The following is a 21680-nucleotide window of genomic DNA, read 5'->3' on the forward strand; positions in this document are numbered from 1 at the left end:
AGTGGTGTGTACATAAGATGTTGAACCCGAGACAAACAAATTGATTCTGAAGATTCTGAAGGTGTTTAGATCTAATGATGAGGCTCTCTACAGGAGAAAGTGAAGAATAACTAAAAGTGGAGTATCAACGCCAGCATGCTGGGCAGTTGTTATTTGGTGTATTTGTGCCCTGTGCTTGTTCTATACCTCATGCAGGCATACTCTTGTCATCTGTCACAGCTATTCCACCTTTTGGACTGAAACTTAACTTACAAACCTTGTACTTAGATTATCTTTCTTCAGATCACAATAACAATTTATTTGTTGTGTGTGTGGTAAGTCCCCTTTGACCTTATTCCACTACAAACTACCGTTTTGCTGTATTTTTTGACTGCCTCTAGTCAAATAACATTGTGTTTATTGGTTTACAACACCCATCTAAAAGCAAAAAGTTACATATTTATAACATATAAACTTAACGTACATCTTTATGCCCACACTGGCATCTTAGAAGTTCAGCCAGTTTAAAGAAAGGCTGGACAAGAGCCTACTGTAGATAAGCTGACAGAACCCAGTGCAAGTAAGCATTCATGGTCCTCCAGAAATGTATTGCTTGTTTTAAAGACTTCCGAACCACTGGATCATTTGTGCAAAGCATTTTTTAGCTAAAAAATGTTATCATTGCAATAACAACTAAGACAGGAGGAGACTTCCTAAAAATCTCCTATGAACTGCCTGATTTGCTCCTATGATCTACAGTATTTTGAAGTTTAAAAAGTCTTTGCCATAAACCAAAGTATGGGCTTCTTCTATTATTTCTAGCACATGCATATTTGGGAAGTCCAATACTGAAAGAATAACACCCATGTTTTAACCTTGTAGACAGCATAAAGTTTTTAGATATGGGCATAATATACCAACTGACAATTTCTCCAGGTACATCACTTTGAGACTCTATTGATAAGATATCGGCACTTGACTTCCTGAGACCGCACACCTGCTGTGACCAGTCCTAAGGGGCCCCAATCTCTCTGCTGGATGTTTTATTCATTTTCTATTCATGGAGAATTTAGAGTAGAATTACAGGATATATCTAACAAATTTTAAAACTGCTCCCTTCCCCCTTCTAACACCTATACTAACTAAGCTGTGGAAGATAGATCTGTATACTTACCTATTTTCACGTTCCAGCCCGTTCCAGTTTGGTCAAGTGATCTCCCCAGTATCAGCTAGCACCGGCTGCAGGGGAGAGGAGAGAGCACTCAACAAGGGCTGGTAGTCCCTGGGCATAGTGACGTCACTCACAGGCTTACTAATGACCCATCCATTGTTGGTGCTCCCTCCTCTCCCCTGAAGCCTCTGCTAGCTGACACAAGGGAACTGGATCATGAGACTGGACCAGAACATAGGTACGTATACAGATCTTTTATACACAGGTTAGTTGATATAAGTGTTAAGAGGAAGGGATCAGTTTTAAGATTAGTTAGTTATATTCTGGAATACAAGTTTAACACTGTAGGAGTGCTGAAACATGCAAAAGCCCCAGGTGGTCAAAAAGAGGATTACAGCGGGGAGATTTCATAGTTGGACTGCCTAAGACAAAAAAAGAAGCCAGATGTTGGCTCAGCCTACCAGGTTCCACCTATAACTCATATATTAGTTGTGGGTAGACTCAGTGCAGGATTAAATTCTGTGGAGGCCTGCAGGCAGTCGAAACCTTAGAGCCCCCTCACAGGTTTCTGGAGGTTTCTCTTGTGTGCGCTCTAGTGGGATAATTTTGAACTAAGTAGTGTGCATGTTGGCTGCTAGATGGAGATAACCATCACTACTGTGCATTACACATACCTAGGTTACACCAATTTAAAAAAAACAAAACAGTTGAAAAAGATGAGCTATTAAGAGACCATCTGTAATGTGAACTTGATGTATTTGTTTTTTTATACTTTTGGTTATTAGGTACATTACAATAATACAGTATTTTCTGTATAGATTCTATAATGTAAAGTTTTTTTTCCTTAATCTGATTTGTTTATTTCTATTTTGTAAAAAAAATTTTGAAGACTTTAATGTGATGTTCTTTCAAGATCAAATCAATATTATTTTGATTCATTGTCATGGGGCCCTTAACCTCCTTAGCGGTTTTCCCGAGTGTAGCTCGGGGTAAAATTTCAATACCAAGAGCGGTAAACCCGAGCTACACTCAGGCTTACCATGCGGCGTTGCTCAGGGGGTCCCTGCAGCACTTACCTTGTCCTTCGCTCTCGCGATGTGTCCCCTGCAGCGTCCCCGGCCATCTCCTCCGGCCGATGCCGGCATCCAGCTTCCGTGTTCTGGTCCCTGTGACGTCGGGACGTACGGGCGCCGGAACTGGCGGGAAATTAGAAATTTTTTAAAAATTTCATTTTTGTGTCATTGCCGTTTCAATTCATTTCACATATATTTTGTCCCTACTGCTTTGTCCTGTGCCCTGCCTGCATTTTGACTGTTCTTTCTGCCTGGAAACTTAGAAAAGTCCATGGCATCTAAAAAGCGTCCCTTTACGTCAAAAGCGGTTTTAGAACAGCGATAGTAAATCAGAACCACTTGCAGAATTGAGTGATAAAGATTTGTGGGGAAATTCGTCATCAGACACTGAAAACGATTTTGCGACTTTGCTCAGCGATGTGCAAATTTGCCTCAGTATTTCAAATTTCAGTGTTTTTGGTTTGATTATATTATTGAATCAAATTTATTATTATTATATTATTCCATGCAAAAAAATGGTACCGCTTTCAGCACAAAAAATCGGAAAGAATCAGACCGCCGAGGAGGTTAAACAGCACGAGGCCTATAGGAAGGGGCCTACTCTGGTAATCCAGCACTGGGTAGACTTGCCCTTCTAAATAGTACCATAACACACAATACTATTTGCTATGTGGAGCTACTCTTTAATACTACTTGAGTGGAGTTGCCTTTAAATATTTTTTCTAGGGTGACATGGCTTTATTTATTTCCCTACCAGCTTACAAAGGAAATAAAGTACAATCACATTCAAGTTAGACTTCATAGTACCAGTAAATGCTATTACACCAAAACATTACATAAAAATCCCAAATAAAATGTTAAAGTGTGGGACAGACATGAGAGAACCATATAGAAATGTATCGTATTTCTTCTGAAAATGAGGAATTAGGCAGCACACCATGGTTTAGCATGAAGTTATGTGCCCACGAGCGTAAAAGAGCTCCAATGCTGATTGCACTCTTCAACCCCAGGAAAAACAAGCAGAATATCCCCAGATAAAGCTTCGTAATCACGGTCTGAAATCAAATCACATTCTTAACATTGAACTTAAATGTCTCGCTCCTTCCTCCTTTTTCAGAACCGTATACTAAGCAGCCGAAATTTTTTATCACTGCCAAAACTTATTTAAGTGAGCAATACCAGGCTGGGGAACAGGGCCAGTAACAATCTCGCCTATCTGAGTGTTTTCGCAATATATTATTCAAAAACGGCAAAACACTGGGTTGCCAAACATTCTTTGTCGGGGGGAGAGAGCTTGTACAAAAATATATTGGGTTCACCTCTTTTCACTACTAAACTTTGGTGTTCGGATTTATGTGCTGATGCTAAAACTTTTCAAAGATAAACTGTACTGCGCTTAATACTTTGTGTTTTTTTGCATTGTTATTTAGCATTCACTGTATTTCTGGAAAGACCTGCCTTTCAGCAACTGGGGTTTTTTTTTGTAGCTTGCCCTAAGAAAACCAGAATTTATAAGCTATTATTATATCCGGTATTTGGACTAAAATTTTAATCTGTAATTATTCATTTGTATGCAGGAAAGCTTAGCCCATGTATATGTTCCATCTATCACAAGACATATTAAAGCTTGAAACAATAAAAGTGTTTTGGATATTTACTTACTTACATGCTAAAATGGCAAAACAATAATGGCTAACTGTGCTTTTGTATAGCTATCTTAGTTATCTCAGCACCCCCACCCCAATGTCTTATACTTATCAGTATATGCATTGTGGCCTGCAGGGTGCCACACAGCCAAAAACTCTACTCCTCAATATTTTCTTTTGCACACGCATGTAAAATTGAATTCAGTCCTATAGATATGCTGTCTATTATGAGACCAAATAGTGTGTGCCCTCTCAGTCCTATAGATATGCTGTCTATTATGAGACCACATAGTGTGTGCCCTCTCAGTAGGACTGAAAAGGGCTTCTGTCCTCCAGCGACACATTTGGGGCTTCATCCCTATAAACAGCCAGTGCTTCATTCCTACATTCGTCCTTTTGCCGAGCATGCACGGTGCCTCATCCCTCTTTCTGTGCTTTTGCTGCAAATGGGCAAGTCCATATGCCTCTCATCCCTCCATCCTCCTGCAACACAGACATGGGGCTATGTCCCTCCATATGTCTTCCTGCATATATATGTGGGGATTAATTCCACCATACTGCTGCAACACACCAATGTGGGGCCTAGTCTCTCTGTCCTCCTGTAACACATATGCAGTACCTCATTCCTCCATCTGCCCTCCTGCACATACAGTACATCTGTAGCCTTATTACACTGTCTTCCTGGAACACATATATGGGGGCATATCCTTCCATCTATTCTGCTGATAAACACACATGCAGGACTCCAGGAAAAATAAGCAGAATAACTGTACTTGTGGAACCTCTTCCATTGGTCATCTTTCAAATCACACATAGGATCTCCTACTTCCATCTATCCTCCTTCCACACACATAAAGAGCCTTATCCCTCTTTCTTTCTTCAACACACATTTGCAAAGCTTCCTCCATCCTACTACAACACACACATGGGCCTCATTCCTATGTCCATCCTTCTGCTAACCACATGCAAGGCTACATGCAGCAATCACACACATAGGGACTGATTCCTTTGTCATATTTGCAAAACAAATGCAGGGCATATAAGTACAGTAGGTAGAGCATTCAGGCTTAGAAGCTCAGGTACAAATGTAGATATATGTTGTATTAGCACCCACTATTTATATAGTCCTAACTCCACTTTATTTTTATAGCTGTTAGGCAGTCTGCATTCCAATAAGTTGCGGAGTTTGACCATAGTGTCTGATAAACTTAATCACCTAAGAGACCTGGTCAGAAACACCCCCTCTTTTCTCCACACTACAAGTCAGCCAAAGTGCTCTATTGATTAGTGGTATGGCCAATCAGCATGTAGGTGGGTGCAGTTAGTCTTCCCACATGTAGGTGGATTTATGTGTGGGAAGAGGAGTCTCATAAAGGAATTAATTCCAGTGCTTCAAGTTGTCCGATTGGACACAGAACTCACAGGAAACTTAGCGGCCATTTCGGGTAAAGGAACCAAATAAATAGGGGAACCCACATCACTTTGGCGTACTTTGGTCTAATGGTTGGACAGGGACCCCTTTGGAGGTACAGTCCTGACATAGGGAGAGGTTCGAGTCAAGCAGTAAAGCTCAGGGGAGGCTCCCTCAAATTTACATTCACTCTAATGATCGGTATAGGAGTATGGAGCCAGTGCAGTTTACTGAAATATCTTAGCAGGTATTCCATAATGGAACACTCCCCCCAGTATCTGAAGCTGTAGTCCGATAACACATCTTGTCAAATGCTGAGACTGATTAGTCAGTGAGCTGTTGTATTAAGTGCCAAAGACTTGCTTATCTTTTGTACTAAGAAGCCTGCTCAAGATCAATAGAAAATATGGTGTGTGAGTAATTCCACCCAAAAGGGTACCTAACTTAGACCCTGCCTACACTTAGCACCTTTGGCAGGAGACAGAAAGCATATCCCTCTCACAGGACACAGGCTAAGTTGTAGCAATGGTACCCTTGGAAGTAGCTTTAGCACTGATTCCCAAATATAATGGCACCAAGCTTCCACTAGCTAAGTGGGTGGAGCCATTGAGGAGTGTGGCTCACCTGTTTCAAATGCAAAAGACCTTCTTCCCTGACCTGGCTGTTAAGACGCCCTTCCAGAACTGGACGACTGCGCTGTAGCTGTCATTCAGCTATACCGTGGTCGGCAAGTGGTTAAAGACACACTTAAGTCAAAGTAAGGATTACATTTTGAAATACATACAAAGAGCATAGCCCCTGCTTACCACCTCACATACACAGAAAGTCGTGTGTTTGTGGCACAATGTCACAGATAATTAAACTTAAACTTATTCAAACTTACATTTGAATGTGACTGGTGATGCAGCAAACTGAGGGAAGATACATATCATTGCCTTCAGGTAGTTCCCTGCCATTCTACAGATTCTCTATGGAGTTGTATTTGCTTATTCCACGGAAAGCAAGCTAAGCTCAACCTAATGAATTTTCAGACATTAGCACAGTAGCATTGTTTACTGAGCACCATTAGAAACTCACTGCAGGCTTTCACTTGTTTCCTTGAATTGCTCTTCAAAAGTACCCAAAAGTAACTCAAGTGTCTGAGGTCACTAGTAATATTCACGGGCAATGTTTTTTTCCCAAAAATACCTTTTAAAGTTTAGGGGTTTTTTTTAAAGAAATTATACTTACCTAGGTGGATGCAGCATTTGTCAAATGCTGCATCTGTCCCCCACAGGCTCTAAAACTGGGAACTGAGCGATCAAAGACCACTAAACAATCAGTTCCCAGTGCTCCATGAGCAGAAAGCTGGTGACTTTCAGTCACCGCTCCCTGCTCTGCCACCCCCCCTTCCCCCGTACTCACTGGAGCGCTGGGCTGTGGAGGGGGAGAGAGCGGGCAGCTCAGGCTCTCAGTGGATCACTGAGAGGCTGAGCCAGCTTCCGGTCCATGGATCTGGGTGGATCCCAACTTTAAAGTTGGGATCTTTCCCCAGTCTGGACCGGCTGAGTGACTTCAGCCAACAATGGACTTCAGCTTGCTGTTGGCTGAAAACGATTCACAGGAGTGCAGAACGAACTGTACTCCTGTGATCCATAGGAGAATTACAGCCAAACAAGCTTTGTCTGTACTTCTCCATTAAATTACTTGTGATAATTACTTAAAGGGTTAAGTCACCTTAACCAAAAACTGCCTATGTAGGTAAGAGGCACCTGTAGATAAAAACAAACTGTGCAGCTGTGACTAAAGTTGATTAGCACCTTTGCTATAGGTGTATATCATTCATGTACCTTTCGAACCTTGACTGAAAAACTTCCACGGATGGCATCATCTGATCCTACCTTGTTGCTAAGATGTTGCTAAGGCACTCCCAACTCTTACTGCTGATCCCTACCATCACAGGAACAAGCTCTTAAAACCCTGCTAATGTGTGGTCCACTATCTCCTCCATCACATCTCTGAGCTCAGAGCTACTCGTACAGGGAGAGAGAGCATGAGAGAGGGTTTGATGTAGCTGGGTGTGCCTTAACCACATGTGAGAAGCAAGGAAGAACAGGATTATGCCATCTGTGAATTTTTTGGCCAAGCTTCGGAAGGTACATGAATGGAAAGGGCATTATTTAACCTTGGTTAAAGCTACAGAGTTTGTTTTTATCTACCTACATAGGCACATTTTTAGTAAAGGTGAACTAACCCTTTAAAAAGTCTTCTGAATTACAAAAGGTAGGGAAATATTGAAAGACTAGTCAAGCATAAAAGATCGTTTTCAGAGTCAAGATTTCTATCCGTTCAACTAAAAATATAATACAGTCCAGTTGGCTCATTGCTATAAAAAACTAATTTATGTTAGCTAAAGCTCTGCTTTCATTTCCAGGCCTTTATCAGACCATCTACATTAAAAAGTAGTCAAGAACATATAAATTAGTCAATGCCAATGACAGTAATCTACTGTGGAGAGAAATCTGGGATACATCCCATCTTCAGTTTCCAAAATCTTTAATTAATCCGCTGATATTATGTAGAACACTGTTCAAACTAATTCATGAAAGATAATCATGTGATATTAATCCCCCAGAACAAATTAAGACAAAAGACTTCAACTTTTTTTTTTTAAAAGAGCAATTTGCTTGAAACGCTGAGCTTACACTAACATCAGATAGCAGGAGTGGAAAATGCAAAGACTAATTGGAGAACATTAATTCTAATATTTATTATCATAACTTTAATATGATTATTATCATAACTTAATATGATGACAGACTAGGCAGAGACCTCAAAATATTTGACTTATTCTGCCTTGCAAATAGTTCCAGATAAAACCGTCATCTCAGGAGGGTCATCTGTTGGATTAATGACCAACTAGTATTTTACAAAGCACAAATGTTTTTATTATCAATGTCAATTTGACTTTATTATAGACGAATGCCATTTTGGATTGTGTTTATTGAGCCTAGAAGCTTTAAAATGTGAATGCCTGTATTTATATTAATGTGTGTTTGTTGAAACCATGTAGTATAGTTGCCAACATTCTTGATTGGAAATTAGAGTAAAAAAGTTATACCCTCTAATTCTATTCATATCTAACCTGCCAAATCACACCTACTGCCATCAAGAGGGATGTCATGACTATTCTTGGTGAGCCACGCCCTTTTCAGAGAAATGTTCAAAAACCTGCTTAGGTATTTCAGTCATTTGGTCTTAATTATCAATGCTTTTTATGACTGCTCACTACAAGCAGGCCATTAAACCACACAGGTGGGAATTTTTCCACAGAAAGAGATTTTCAATTTTGTGCGGCCAATTTTGAGATCAAAGTGCTCCTGAAAGAGTGCACAGACAGATCTTCAACCACCACATCAGCAAAAGCACAGCTTGGTCAAGAAAACACCCCCTGCCTGCTGATTAGACAACAAAATAGCAGGACGCAATTGAGGCCTCCTTCTGCTCTTCCTGTTATCTCCTCTTGTTGGCACGCTATGGCTGAATAAAAAGATATCCTTTATCAGTTAGGATGTGTTACCTATGAGGGGCATTCAAGTGAAACCGAGACATTTCATTTTACAGGTATAAAAAGGGATTCTAGCGTGGCAGTACTACATGCAGTAGTAAGTGGCAAGTGTGTCCTATTAATGATAGGCGGCACACATGTCGCGGACCAGGGGTGGACTGACAACGCATGGGGCCCCCGGGCAATAGGGGATCATGGGGCCCCTGTGTCCTTGCCCAAACTCAAAAAAGCCTATGAAAAAGGTACAAGGGGCATCTCATGGGGCCCCCTACTGACCCCGGGCCCTCGGGCAGTGCCCGAGTTTCCAAATGGTCAGTCCGCCCCTGTCGCGGACTAGTCCAGAGATCGTTAATCAAGATGACAGACAACCGTGTTAGTGTGTGCATGGAACAGCGTGTGGTGAACTAAGTTTCTTGTGAACTAAGGCATATAGCTCACAGACATCTACAGAAGACTCCAAGCATGGTACGGTGATGAGACGCTCAGCCACAGTAAGACATTTGAATGATGTAAACATTTCAAAGATGTCCGTACGTCTGCCAGTGATGATCCCGACTGTGGTGGTTCCCAGCCCACAGCAGTCATTCCTGTGAACATTCAGAGCGTGGAACGCCTGATCCTGGATAATTGGCGCATAACCTGTCATGAAATTGCCCAAGAAAAGAATCTTTCTGTGGGAATGGTGAACACAATGATGATGAAATGATGCAGGCTGTCCTAGGATGGTTCCAGCGTCCTGAAAAATATTTCTATGCCGAACCTTTCTAGCCATTAGTTAAACACTGGGATAAGTGTATAAATGTAGCAGGGGGGTATGTCAAAAAATAAATGCAGTTTCTACTCCTTGCATTTGTTCTTTTATTATATAATCTCAAAAGTCCTGGTTTGACTTGAACATCTCTCATAAAAGAAAATCAAGTCTGCAATTTCAGCAGCGTGAAAAGTACAGTCAGTCGAATTTTGCATGCTTTCTATGAGTCATGCAACTCTAGTCAAAACTGTTTTTGTTTTTTATTATTATTTATTGATTTTATCAGATTTTTTTTCTCGTATGTGACTCTATTGGAGAGATTTCTTCCCATATTCTGTCCTGGTGACAACACTTTTACTGGGACAGGGAATTAAGTCTTTCTAACATGGACACTGCAGGAGTTAAAACACATTTTAGGCCCCATGCACACTGGGCATTTACCCAGCTCTTCTGAATGCCTTTTCTCGTGGCAGGGGAAAAGCAGCTTAAAAAAAACGCATCTAGGCATGCCAACCATTTGGGCTTTCATTCATTTCATTGGCTAGAATGGATGCTCAAGTTCTAAGAGAAGAATGAACAGAAGTAATTGTTTAAATGGTTTGCTACGTCCAGGTCTCCCTCAACAGAAGTGTTGTGCCCATTTTTCATTTTGATAATACCACTGTACCTAAAAAAAAGTTGGTCTCCTTTCTTAATAGATTTACCCATTTTCCCTTGTTTCTGTGCTGCTTTGGCAGCACTGATAATGTGTTTGACCTCCTTTTGTCTATTTTTATGCACTTCTCTTCCAGCTACATTTCCTGATTCCTTGAATCTCCTATATACTATTTCTTTTCTCCTTTGCTATACTACTTACCTCTTTAGTGAACCATATTATTTTTTTCTTCTGTTTACGCTTACTAATTTGCCTGACATATAATCTAGTTGCCTCCAGTATAGTAGACGTTAACAGTGCCCACTAACAAGTTACACTTATTGTTATTATACAGGATTTATATAGCTCCAACAGTTTGCTCAGCGCTTTACAATATAACGGGAGACAATACAGCAACAATACAGTTCAATACAAGAGGGTTAGGAGGGCCCTGCTCCTTGGAGCTTACAATCTAAGAGGGAGGGGCTAGTGGTACAAAAGATAAAAAATGTGGGGGGATGAACTGGTAGGAAGAATAGAAGATTCCATTATTAGCTGAGGGCAGGATAGGCTTCCCCGAAGAGATAGGTTTTCAGGAATCACCTAAAAGTGAGCAGAGTAGGCGATAATATACACTTATTTTCAACTATCATCACCCCAGATAAGCAACTGGTGTCATGCTTTCATTTGTGCTCCTAGGAGACATGGCAGCACTTGGAAGAAAGAACTAGGATTTCTGCACCCCTGGCATCTTTGACACCATCCTCCTTTGCCTATGTCTTGTCTGGAAGGAATAATATAAAATAATATGATGTAATGTGTAAAGAAATATCCAATTTACTCAATTCTACAACTACCATATTGATCCAATATTTTGATTTCCATTTCAAACAAACTTTACTTAAGGGAAAAAAAAGACCCACATTGTTCACCTGCTTAGTACCGCATGTGGTAAATAATCAAAATAACCTTCAATATCCATTTGATTTACTTAAATCCCTTTCATCATTTCAAATTGCTTCTGTACATTTTCAGACCATTTCAAAATACCAAATTTCACTCAGGTGCTCTAAATCATCTAAATACTATGAAAACGTATCTTAAATCATTCCTCCCTGCTTCAAACCACCTTAAACCTCACTAATCCCAAACTAATCACTTAAATGTCTCCTGTGCTACCAAGGCAGGGACCAGAATCTGTGACCATTTCAGAGTGTTTTATGACCTTGTCCAAGCCACAACCACAAAAATGTCCAAACAATATGGGCTGTCATTTTGTCATGACGGACTACCTGCAGGTAATAACATACAGAGGTTTATACACACTGGATGCCCCTGACAAATTTTATGAATCCTTGAAAATGGTCTTGGGTCACTTAGTTTCATTACACTTTACTCAATAAAAGCAAACAAATGAAAAAAAATCACATATAAATATAAAAACATAAATATGCCATTTCTTTTAGGAAGGAAGGAGGTTGTTCTAGCCCATATTTAAAGAATGGTAGGCAGCATACAGAATTCAGGAGTAGATATGTAAAGAGTCAGGTTCAGAATAAGTAAAGAGGGAAATAACTCTATATATATATATATATATATATATATATATATATGATAGATATGAAATATGAGTCATAAAACATAGGAGTCAGTGTGATCTTAGTCATTCCATTAATAAGTATATTTAAAGGCTAATTAGCATAATATACAGTATATTGCCCCTAAAAACATACACTATATTGTCAAACATATTGGAACACCCCTCCAAATCATTGGATTCAGGTGTTCCAATCACCTCCATAGCCACAGGTGTAAAAAAATCAAGCACCTAGGCATGCAGACTGCTTTTACAAACATTTGTGAAAGAATGAGTCGCTCTCAGGAGCTCAGTGAAGTTAAGCATTGTACCTTGATAGGTTTCTACCTGTGCAATAAGTCCATCCGTGAAATTTCTTTGCTACTAAATATTCCACGGTCAACTATTAGTGGTATTATAACAAAGTGGAAGCAACTGGGAACAACAGCAACTCAGCCACAAAATGATAGGCCATGTAAAATGACAGAGTGAAGTCAGCGCATGCTAAAGCACACAGTGTGCAGAAGTCGCCAACTGTCTGCAGAGTCAATAGCTTAAGACTTCCAAACTTTGTGTGGCCTTCAGATTAGCACAACAACAGTGTGTAGAGAGCTTCATGGAATGGGTTTCCATGGCCGAGCAGCTGCATCCAAGCCTTACATCACAAAGTGAAATGCAAAGCATCGGATGCAGTGGTGTAAAGCACTCTGCCACTGGACTATAGAGCAGTGGAGACAAGTTTTCTGGAGTGGCAAATCACACTTCTCTGTCTGGAAATCTGATGGATGTGTCTGGGTTTGGCAGTTGCCAGGAGAACAGTACTTTCCTGACTGCATTATGTAAAGTGTAAAGTTTGGTGGAGGGGGGATTATGGTGTGGGGTTTTTCTTTAAGGGGTTGGGCTTGGCCCCTTAGTTCCAGTGAAGGGAACTCTTAAGGCATCAGAATACCGAGACATTTTGGACAATTTCATTCTCCCAACTTTGTGGGAACAGCTTCGGGATGGCCCCTTCCTGTTCCAACATGACTGAACACCAGTGCACAAAGCAAGGTCCATAAAGACATGGCTGAGCAAGTTTGAGGAGAAGGAACTTGATTGGTCTGCACAGAGTCCTAACCTCAACCCAATAGAACACCTTTGGGATGAATTAGAGCAGAGACTGTGAGCCAGGCCTTCTCATCTGACATCAGTGCCTGACCTCACAAATGCACTTCTGGAAGAATGATCAAACATTCCCATAGACACACTCCTAAACCTTGTGGACAACCTTCCCAGAAGAGTTGAAGCTGTTATAGCTGCAAAAGGTGGGCCAACTCAATATTGAACCCTAGGGACTAAGCCTGGGATGCCATTAAAGTTCATGTGCGTGTAAAGGCAGGCATCCCAATACTTTTGGCAATATAGTGTATGTAGCAATGACCCACTCAGAAGCTGCTGGATTTTAATGAGCTTTCCTAGTCTTTCTTATGGTGACTTACCCTTTAGCTGCCCCCAGATACTCACCAACCCTCCAGCAGCAACAACAAGCTTTAAGGACCCCTCCCGGTCCCAGCTATACTTACCTCTATGGGTGATGGCCTGTCAGTGCCAACACAGCCCTTGTAGTGGTCTTGGCATTTCCCCTTCTTTCTGCAGGGTTTCAGGAATGGATCACAGAAATTCTCTGTACCAATGCTGACCAGTCAGAATCACTCTGTCCCATCCTGGAAGCCCTGAAGAAAGAAGGCAAGAAGAGCGGAGATCATCCATGGAAGTAAGTACAGCAGGGAATGGGGGTTGGGAAGAGTGAAGGGTGTTAGTTCAGCTTTAAAGCTTAATAACTTGTGTCGAAAGGGTTGGGGGTACAGGACAGCAGCAAAAATTACCTCCACTCCAGATGGGCTACTATCTTCCAGTATCTCTTTAAACTCTGCCAGTTTACAAGTCAGCTCTAGAATTCTTTATATCCCTGCCACAAACTAAGGTAGATTCAATAGGCCCAGATTGGTGGCCACTTTTCTTAGACCACTTAAAAACTCTTTAGGACTCTACAACATGCCAGCCTGGATACCCTAGGCCCAGACAGGCAGCTAAAAGAACAAAACCCTTCTTTTTCTTCTGGCTTCCTTTCCCAGGCAAAGGGCCTGGGAGGCACAGGACCTCTCACAGCTACAATGAACCCTAGGAGGCAAGGATACAAGTACCATTCTATAAGTCCTCACCTCAGTGATTGACCAGATTAAAATAAATATTCAAACCCAATACATTGTATCTTCTCCTGTTGCCTACTGGATACCCAACAGTAGCAGGTAGAAGCAATGTCCTAGACTTAGGGTAAACCTAATGAAAATAGATAATATAAACAAAACTCAAGCTTGCTACAGACTAGCTGCAAATTCTAAATTTGGATAGGGACACTTTTGTTTAAGGCAGGGTCCCCAGCCAGGCAAAGGGCCAGGGAGGCACAGGACCTCTCACACATACGTTGTAGACAAGTTTTTGCTGTTGTAGAAGTGATAGGTTGAATTTATAAAAGGAAACTTGGTTTTGTGAGAATAGGTGGATTGACTAATAACTCTTTCCCATCGCATGTACCCATACAGTATGCAGTCTTACAAAAATGGGTTTTCTTTCCTGAGGCCACATACTGAGTGGGGAATCGAAAATTTGGGCACCCCAGCTAAAAATTTGTATTAATGTGCATAAAGAAGCCAAGGAAAGATGGAAAAATCTCCAAAAGGCATCAAATTACAAATTAGACATTCTTATAATATGTCAACAAAAGTTAGATTTTATTTCCATCATTTACACTTTCAAAATAACAGAAAACAAAAAAATGGCGTCTGCAACAGTTTGGGCACCCTGCAGAGTTAATATCTTATATTTTAGGTAGGATTTTAAAAAGAATTTTAAAATTAGTAACATGATTTCATTTATTGCTAGCTGTAAACAGCAAGCACATACAGGAAAAATAAAAACACTCACTTTTCCAAGGCTGAGAGCTGCTCTCCATGACTTAGACTGGGAGAGAATATTGGCATCAATGAACACAACACAGAAATGGGAGTTCCTCAAAGAGACTGTATGTGAACACATTGCAAAATATATTCCCATGGGCAACAAGTTTAAAAGGCTAAAAATCAAACCTATGTGTCTTACTGCCAAAGTTAAAAAAGCTATAGATAATAAGAAAAGAGCTTTTATTAAATATAAAAATGAAGGAAAACTATCATCGTTTAAACATTACAAAGAATATAACAGAATAAGCAAAAAGGAAATAAAGGCCGCAAAAATTGAAAATGAACGACAGATTGCAAAAGCAGGACCAACTCCCAAAAAGTCTTCAGATCTATTAATAGTAAAAAGGTCCGGTCTGAGCATAGCATGTAGGCTCTTTACAAAATAATCTAGAGTGGGTGACTGGGGACAAAGAGAAGGCAAATTAATTAAATACCTTCTTCAGCTCTGTGTATACAAAGGAGCATGGGGGAGCTCTTGTCCATAATGGGCATGGTATTGACACAGCTCCAGGTGATCAACATTGGCTCACAATTGATATGATCCAAAAATATTTAGACAGAATAAAGGTGAATAAAGCACCTGTACCAGATGGCATACACCCACGGGTCCTAAAAGAATTGAGCTCTGTCATTTCAAAGCCATTGTTTCTAATTTTTAGGGATTCTTTAATGACTGGCATAGTACCAGTGCCAGGAGTCAAAATCTTTACCAAGTAATTATAGACCTGTTCGTTAACTTCTATAGTTGGGAAGATACTGGAGAGTTTAATGAAAGACCACACAGATGAGTTCTTGCTAGAAAAAAATATTTTAAGCAACAGACAGCATGGATTCATGAAAGACAGAAGTTGTCAAACAAATCTGATTTCTTTCTATGAGGAGGTGAGCAAAACCTTGGAGAGAGGGGTGGCAGTGGACGTGGTATACTTTGATTTTGCAAAAGCAATTGACACAGTTCCCCACATGGCTAATGTGTAAGGTAAAGTCTACGGGCTTGGAAAAATCTGTATGCAAATGGTTGGAAAACTGGCTAAAAGATTGTATTCAAAGGGTAGTGGTTAATGATTCATATGCTGAATGGTCTAGGGTTGTCAGTGGTGTACCCCAAGGTTCAGTGTTTAATTTTTAATATATTTATAAACAATATAGGGTCTGGGATTAAAAATACCATTTCAGTCTTTGCAGAGGACACCAAGCTGTGCAGTGGAATAATGTCCTTACAGGATGTCTCCAATTTATAAGCTGACCTCAATGCACTGTGTAATTGGGCAACTATGTGGAAAATGAGGTTTAATGTTGATAAATGTAAGGTTATGCATTTGGGGGCTAAGAATATGCATGCATCATACATACTAGGGAGAGTACAACTGGAGGAATCAATGGTCGAGAAGTATCTGGGAGTTCTGGCAGATCACAAGCTTAATAATGGCATGCAATGCCAAGCTGTGGTTTCTAAAGCGAGCAAAATCCTCTCTTGTATTAAAAGAGGTATAGACTCCAGAGAGAGAGAGAGATCATTTTTCAAGAGCTGTGAAAATGTGTAATAGACTCCCTCAAGATTTGGTTCTGGCCAGCTCAGTGGATTGCTTTAAAAAAGGGCTGGATTATTTCCTAGATACACAGAATATAACTGGATACTAACATTTATAGGTAAGGTTGATCCAGGGAATATCCAATTGCCTCTCGGGGGATCAGGAAGGATTTTTTTTTTCCCTGCAGGAGCAAATTAGATCATGCTTTGCTGGGTTTTTTTTTGCCTTCCTCTGGATCAACTGTGGGTATAGGATTATATTTTTTTTTTAATGGTTGAACTGGATGGACTTTTGTATTTTTTCAGCCAGACTAACTATGTAACTATCTGTGTCAGTATGTTTTAAATACAATAAAAAAAGCAAAATACACTGGGCTCTACTAGCACAAACAATAAATAACATACAAATATGTGGTATCGCTGCGATCGATACCAATGGAGAATTTATTTTGGGTTTTATTTGGTGATATGTTATGCTACTAGCAAGAAATACACAACTACATTGATTATGTGCTGGTTTTCCTTTGATAATACAAAAAAAACCAGGAGATATCCATTGACATTTCCCACCAAATTAAAGCCCAAATTGTCCTGAAAAAAACAATGTACAATCCATCTGGATACACTAAGTAGTTGCAATGATAAGTACTGCTTTACTAATACATGTCAAAGTTGCAAAACTGGGATCAGGCCTTAGGATTTGTTTTACCTTCCGTCATGAAGGGGTTAAGTTACAATAAAAGGGTTATTACACTGTCTCATTTAAGATAGGACAGACTAACCATCTAGGTAATAATAATTTATATTTCTAGTTTTAAAATATAGACATGAAGTTTTTTTGGATAGAGTGGAGTAGACCCTCTGTCCAGTTTTTAATGTGGCCTGTGCCCCTGCTGGGTAGATTCAACCCCTCTAATGATCCCAGTGAACATTGTCAGTAGAAATCCTAAACTTGGCATGAGAGTAAAAGATTAGGAGAAATCTTCCAATGGGGACAAGTGTTCTTTAGTGATTTACAGTAGATCATGATTGCTTGACTCATTATTATTATTATTATTATACAGTATTTATATAGCGCCAAAGGGTATGCTCAGCGCTGTACAGTAGCAAGGGGGACAGAACATGAGACAAGACAGTAACAATACAATACACGAGGGGTTCGAGGGCCCTGCTCTTTTGAGCTTACTATCTAGAAGGGAGGGGAAGGTGATACAAGAGGAGATGGCTGAGGGGGATGGAGTGGTGGGAGGAGTGGAGGAGGTTAGTTGTTAGGTGAGGTCGGGTGTTAGGTGAGGTTGGGGTAGGCTTTCCTGAAGAGGAGGGTTTTTGCTGTCATCAGATCACCAGTTGGGGGGATGGGGTTGTGTCACTGACGTGGAAGAATAGCCCTGCCTCTACAAAGATGGCCTCCTCCACATAGAGAGACACAGAGCAGAACAAGGCATGAGGGAAGATCAGCTGCAGGGAGACCACAGACATTGCTGGTGACTAGTCCTTTGTCCACAGCATTCACAGTACAGGTCCTCTTTAAGCTGTAGGTTTGATGTATTCCTATGTCCAGGGACAGACAATAAATATATTAATATCTCCATATACAGTCTACCTGGCCTGTGTCTGACCCCCTCTATATGGATTGTAAGCCTAGAAAATTAGGAAAAGGACCTTCAGTTGACAGACCCTGCTGGTACCTGCAAAAGGGTACCATTTTTAAGTTGAACTCCAGTTACAGATTTTATTGAGGAGCTACATTGGTCCTGCTTGGACCACAGTAAGTATGCAAAAGCCATACCTGTGAGATTGCTGTGTAGTTAGCACTGCTGAAGTAATTGCTGTTGTCTTCCGGGTCCTGTGCCAAATGGCTGCCCTGGTACATAGTAACCACACAAGGTTGCTCATCTGGCATAGGCAGCATTCACAGAACGCCCTGTATTTTTTTCAATAAGTACAAGGCATTATCTGCTTGAACAAAATGGAGATAATGATGTCATTGATCACAACTTTCTTCCAGGTCCGGAACCGAGCAGCTGTCCTGCTACATAGTAACCACAGTTACTCACTTGTCGCAGGAACCATTCATACAATGCCTTGTATTTTTCTAACAAAAATAAGCAAAGGTAAGTACAATATTTAGCATTTCTCTTAGCAGAGTAGGAAATGGCTAGAGAGGGATTACTTTCTGGCCTTATGTACATTGGGTGTTTAGACCCAGGGAATGAGGTTCTGGTGTTTATGTGCATTTGAAGGGTACAGATGCACCATCCAGCCCTGCTGCGGGCAGCATATAAAAGTCTATGAGAGGCTGACAGTTGCTGTGGCTATACTGGGCTTGATGGTGCACCGAGCCGTACTTACATTTAATGTAGTATGCATCCTGGGATAAATGCACCATATGCAAGCAGTCCCTGGGCACACACTCAGTGCACCATTCAACCCCATCCAGCTGCAGCAGCTGTCAGCCTCTCATAGACTTTTACAGGCTGCCGACATCAGGGCTAGATGGTGTGCCTGTTACTTCCACACACACCTAAACCCTGGAGCCACATGCATTGGGGCCAAACGCCTAATGTGCAAGAGGCCTTACACAGATGGACAGTTTCAACATGCACTCCAGTGTATATGCAAATTAAGAATCCCTGATTTTATGCAAACATTTGCTAGAAAGATATAAAATGTTGTAGCAGTGTGCAGAGGTTTTATTCAGAATCTTCAGAGCTAAATGTATGCTTTCTTCTGTGCAGATGCGTATTTGATTAAAACTTTTATTTAGGCAACAGAGTCAATTTAAAGTATAACTTCACCTTTTGGTAAAAAATAATAAATGCACATTTTTTTGCAGGTAAAAAAATGTGCATTTATTATTTTTTGCTGCAGGAGCCTGTAAAGTATCGCTGGTGCCATGCAGGTCTCCTGCAGACCTGTCAGTATATCTGCTTGTCCGTACGGGCAAGCAGATATACTGACAGGAAGATTCAATGAACTACCACAGCGCTCAACAGCACTGTGGTAGTTCATTGAGAACTACAAGCTGACAGCCGCTAAGGCTGCTGAGACTTGTAGTTTCTAGTTTCTCATTCACAGAGGAGAGGCGGAGCCCAGCACGGCTATGTTTTTTTAAAATTTAACAGCTACTGGGGAAGGTGGGGGGGGAAGAGCCCCCACTAGCTGTAAAAGTGGGGGATCGGCAGGGAGCGGGGGCCAGTGCTTTCATAACATGTTACATGTTATACCCTGAATATGGGTGTAACATTTAACCTTGTTATGAAAGGTGAACTTAACCTTTAAAGTGGAGGTTCAGGCTCCCCCAAAAAAATTAAAAGTCAGCAGCTACAAATACTGTAGCTACTGACTTATACGGACACTTACCTGTTCAGGGTTCCAGCGCCGTCATCACCCGGGCTAGTTCTTCACTTGCCTTCGCGTTCCCAGCGCCAGCATTGTTAGTGAGGGAAACCTTCACAGCCAGTTTCTTACTGCATATGCGCGAGTCGTACTGCATCTTGAGATTGGTCCCACAGTCTTCTGAGACTTTTGAGGTGTCCCAGAAGACTGCGGGGGGGGGAGGAGAGGGGACAGCAAACTGAGTCAGAAGTGGTAGTGGGTACCTGTCAAAGCCAAGTACTTCTCCCTATTTAACCACTTCCAGTCCAGACACTTTTACCCCCTTCCTGTCCAGGCCAATTTTCAGCTTTCAGTGTTATCACACTTTGAATGACAGTTGCACGATCATTCAACACTGTACCAATATAAATTTTTTAGCATTTTTTTGAGACAGATAAAGCTTTATTTTGGTGGTATTTATTCACCACTGGGATTTTTATTTTTTTTGCTATGTAAATAAAAATGTCCAAAAATTTTGAAAAAAAGTGTTTTTCTTATAACATTTTGCAAATAAATAGTATTTCATCATAAATCTTGGCCAAAATTTATTCCGTTATCTTTTTATTAAAAAAAAAATAACCCAAATTAGTTTATAACCAAAAATTATAATTTAAAAAAATATATATATTTTTATATTATTATTTATGTTTTTTTGTTTGTCACCCTAGCAGTACAGTGTCACCATGGTGACACTGTACTACTTGTGGGGGGTGATGAAGATTTTTTTTTACACTGATTGCTTTTACACATATAAAGACTGTAAGAGCAATCATTTCTCATTCTCTCTAGCTGCATTCTTGCAGCCATTGAGAACTACTGTGTGAGCTGTGATTGGTCACAGCTTGTCACATGGTACAAGGTTGTTGTGAATAGCCTTGTACCATGTGACCTCTGTGATCGTTCACAGATTTCACACGTAGTAAGCAATGATGTCACAAGTGACATCTTGCTTACTACTCTGCATGTGATCACTGATTGGCCAATCAGTGATCACATGATCGGGACCTCACACACCGACGATCGGTGTTTCACTGTGTCCGGGCACTGGATCCCGGTGCTGTGTGCTCCCAGGGAGCGCGCACAAGCAGGGTGCGGGGAGGCCGTTTGTAAACGGCCACCCGACCCTGCACTGCCACCGTCAGGCCGTTTATATACAACGGCCGGACGGGAAGTGGTTTTGAAGACAGTGATCTGGACCAATGACTGCAGACAAGGTTTAGGCCACATTACAGCCATGAGCCCTAGGCTACTGTCCACATTTCCTGCATTATAATCAATTGTAGCTTATGTAGATGCACTAATTATTACTACATAACAATAAAGGTCAACACTTCCGCTAATCATTATGTAATTCTTTGCTCCATTCTTCTAAAAATCAAGATCAGTGTTTCCGTTTGTCCCAGTCTATTTATTGTAAGACAAATATAACAAAAGTGCTCAGGAAAAAACATGGACATTGAACCCAGCTGAACCATCCAGAAAATGTTGTGTTAGCTGACAGTTCCGATTCATTTAAGCTGTTGATTAATGAAGACACCTAGTAGCATCTAATAAGTTGCATATGTTTTTTTATCTGTATTAATATATTTTACATGGCAGCTGAATATATATAAATGTGACAGTTCTGGCCACAAACCAGTGTGAGGAAACTTTTTTCTCATTTATTGGACAAGTCAGTTCATTCCATCCTGTAAGAAAAAAATGTTAGTTACGGTACCAAGTACAATACATTCAGAGTTTACATATATAATCGTCCCCATGCACTTCATTATCTTGGTCCTCCATGACATCTTAGCTGATAATTAAGAAGGTGAAAATATATTCATGAAATGGCGTCATCTTCTTTTTTTTTGCTCATGTCTTGGCCATAATGCTATACTGGAAAGTTACAACTTTGGTTATTATCAGGACAGAAAAAATAGAAGAATGCTAATAAAAGAAAAGGCTTTATCTCACAAGGATGTTGTATGTTTGCCCAAAGCTG

The sequence above is a fragment of the Staurois parvus genome, unplaced genomic scaffold, assembly GCF_062004578.1.
Source record: "Staurois parvus isolate SC_StPar_1 unplaced genomic scaffold, SC_StPar_1.0 ptg000282l, whole genome shotgun sequence".
Lineage (NCBI taxonomy): Eukaryota > Metazoa > Chordata > Amphibia > Anura > Ranidae > Staurois > Staurois parvus.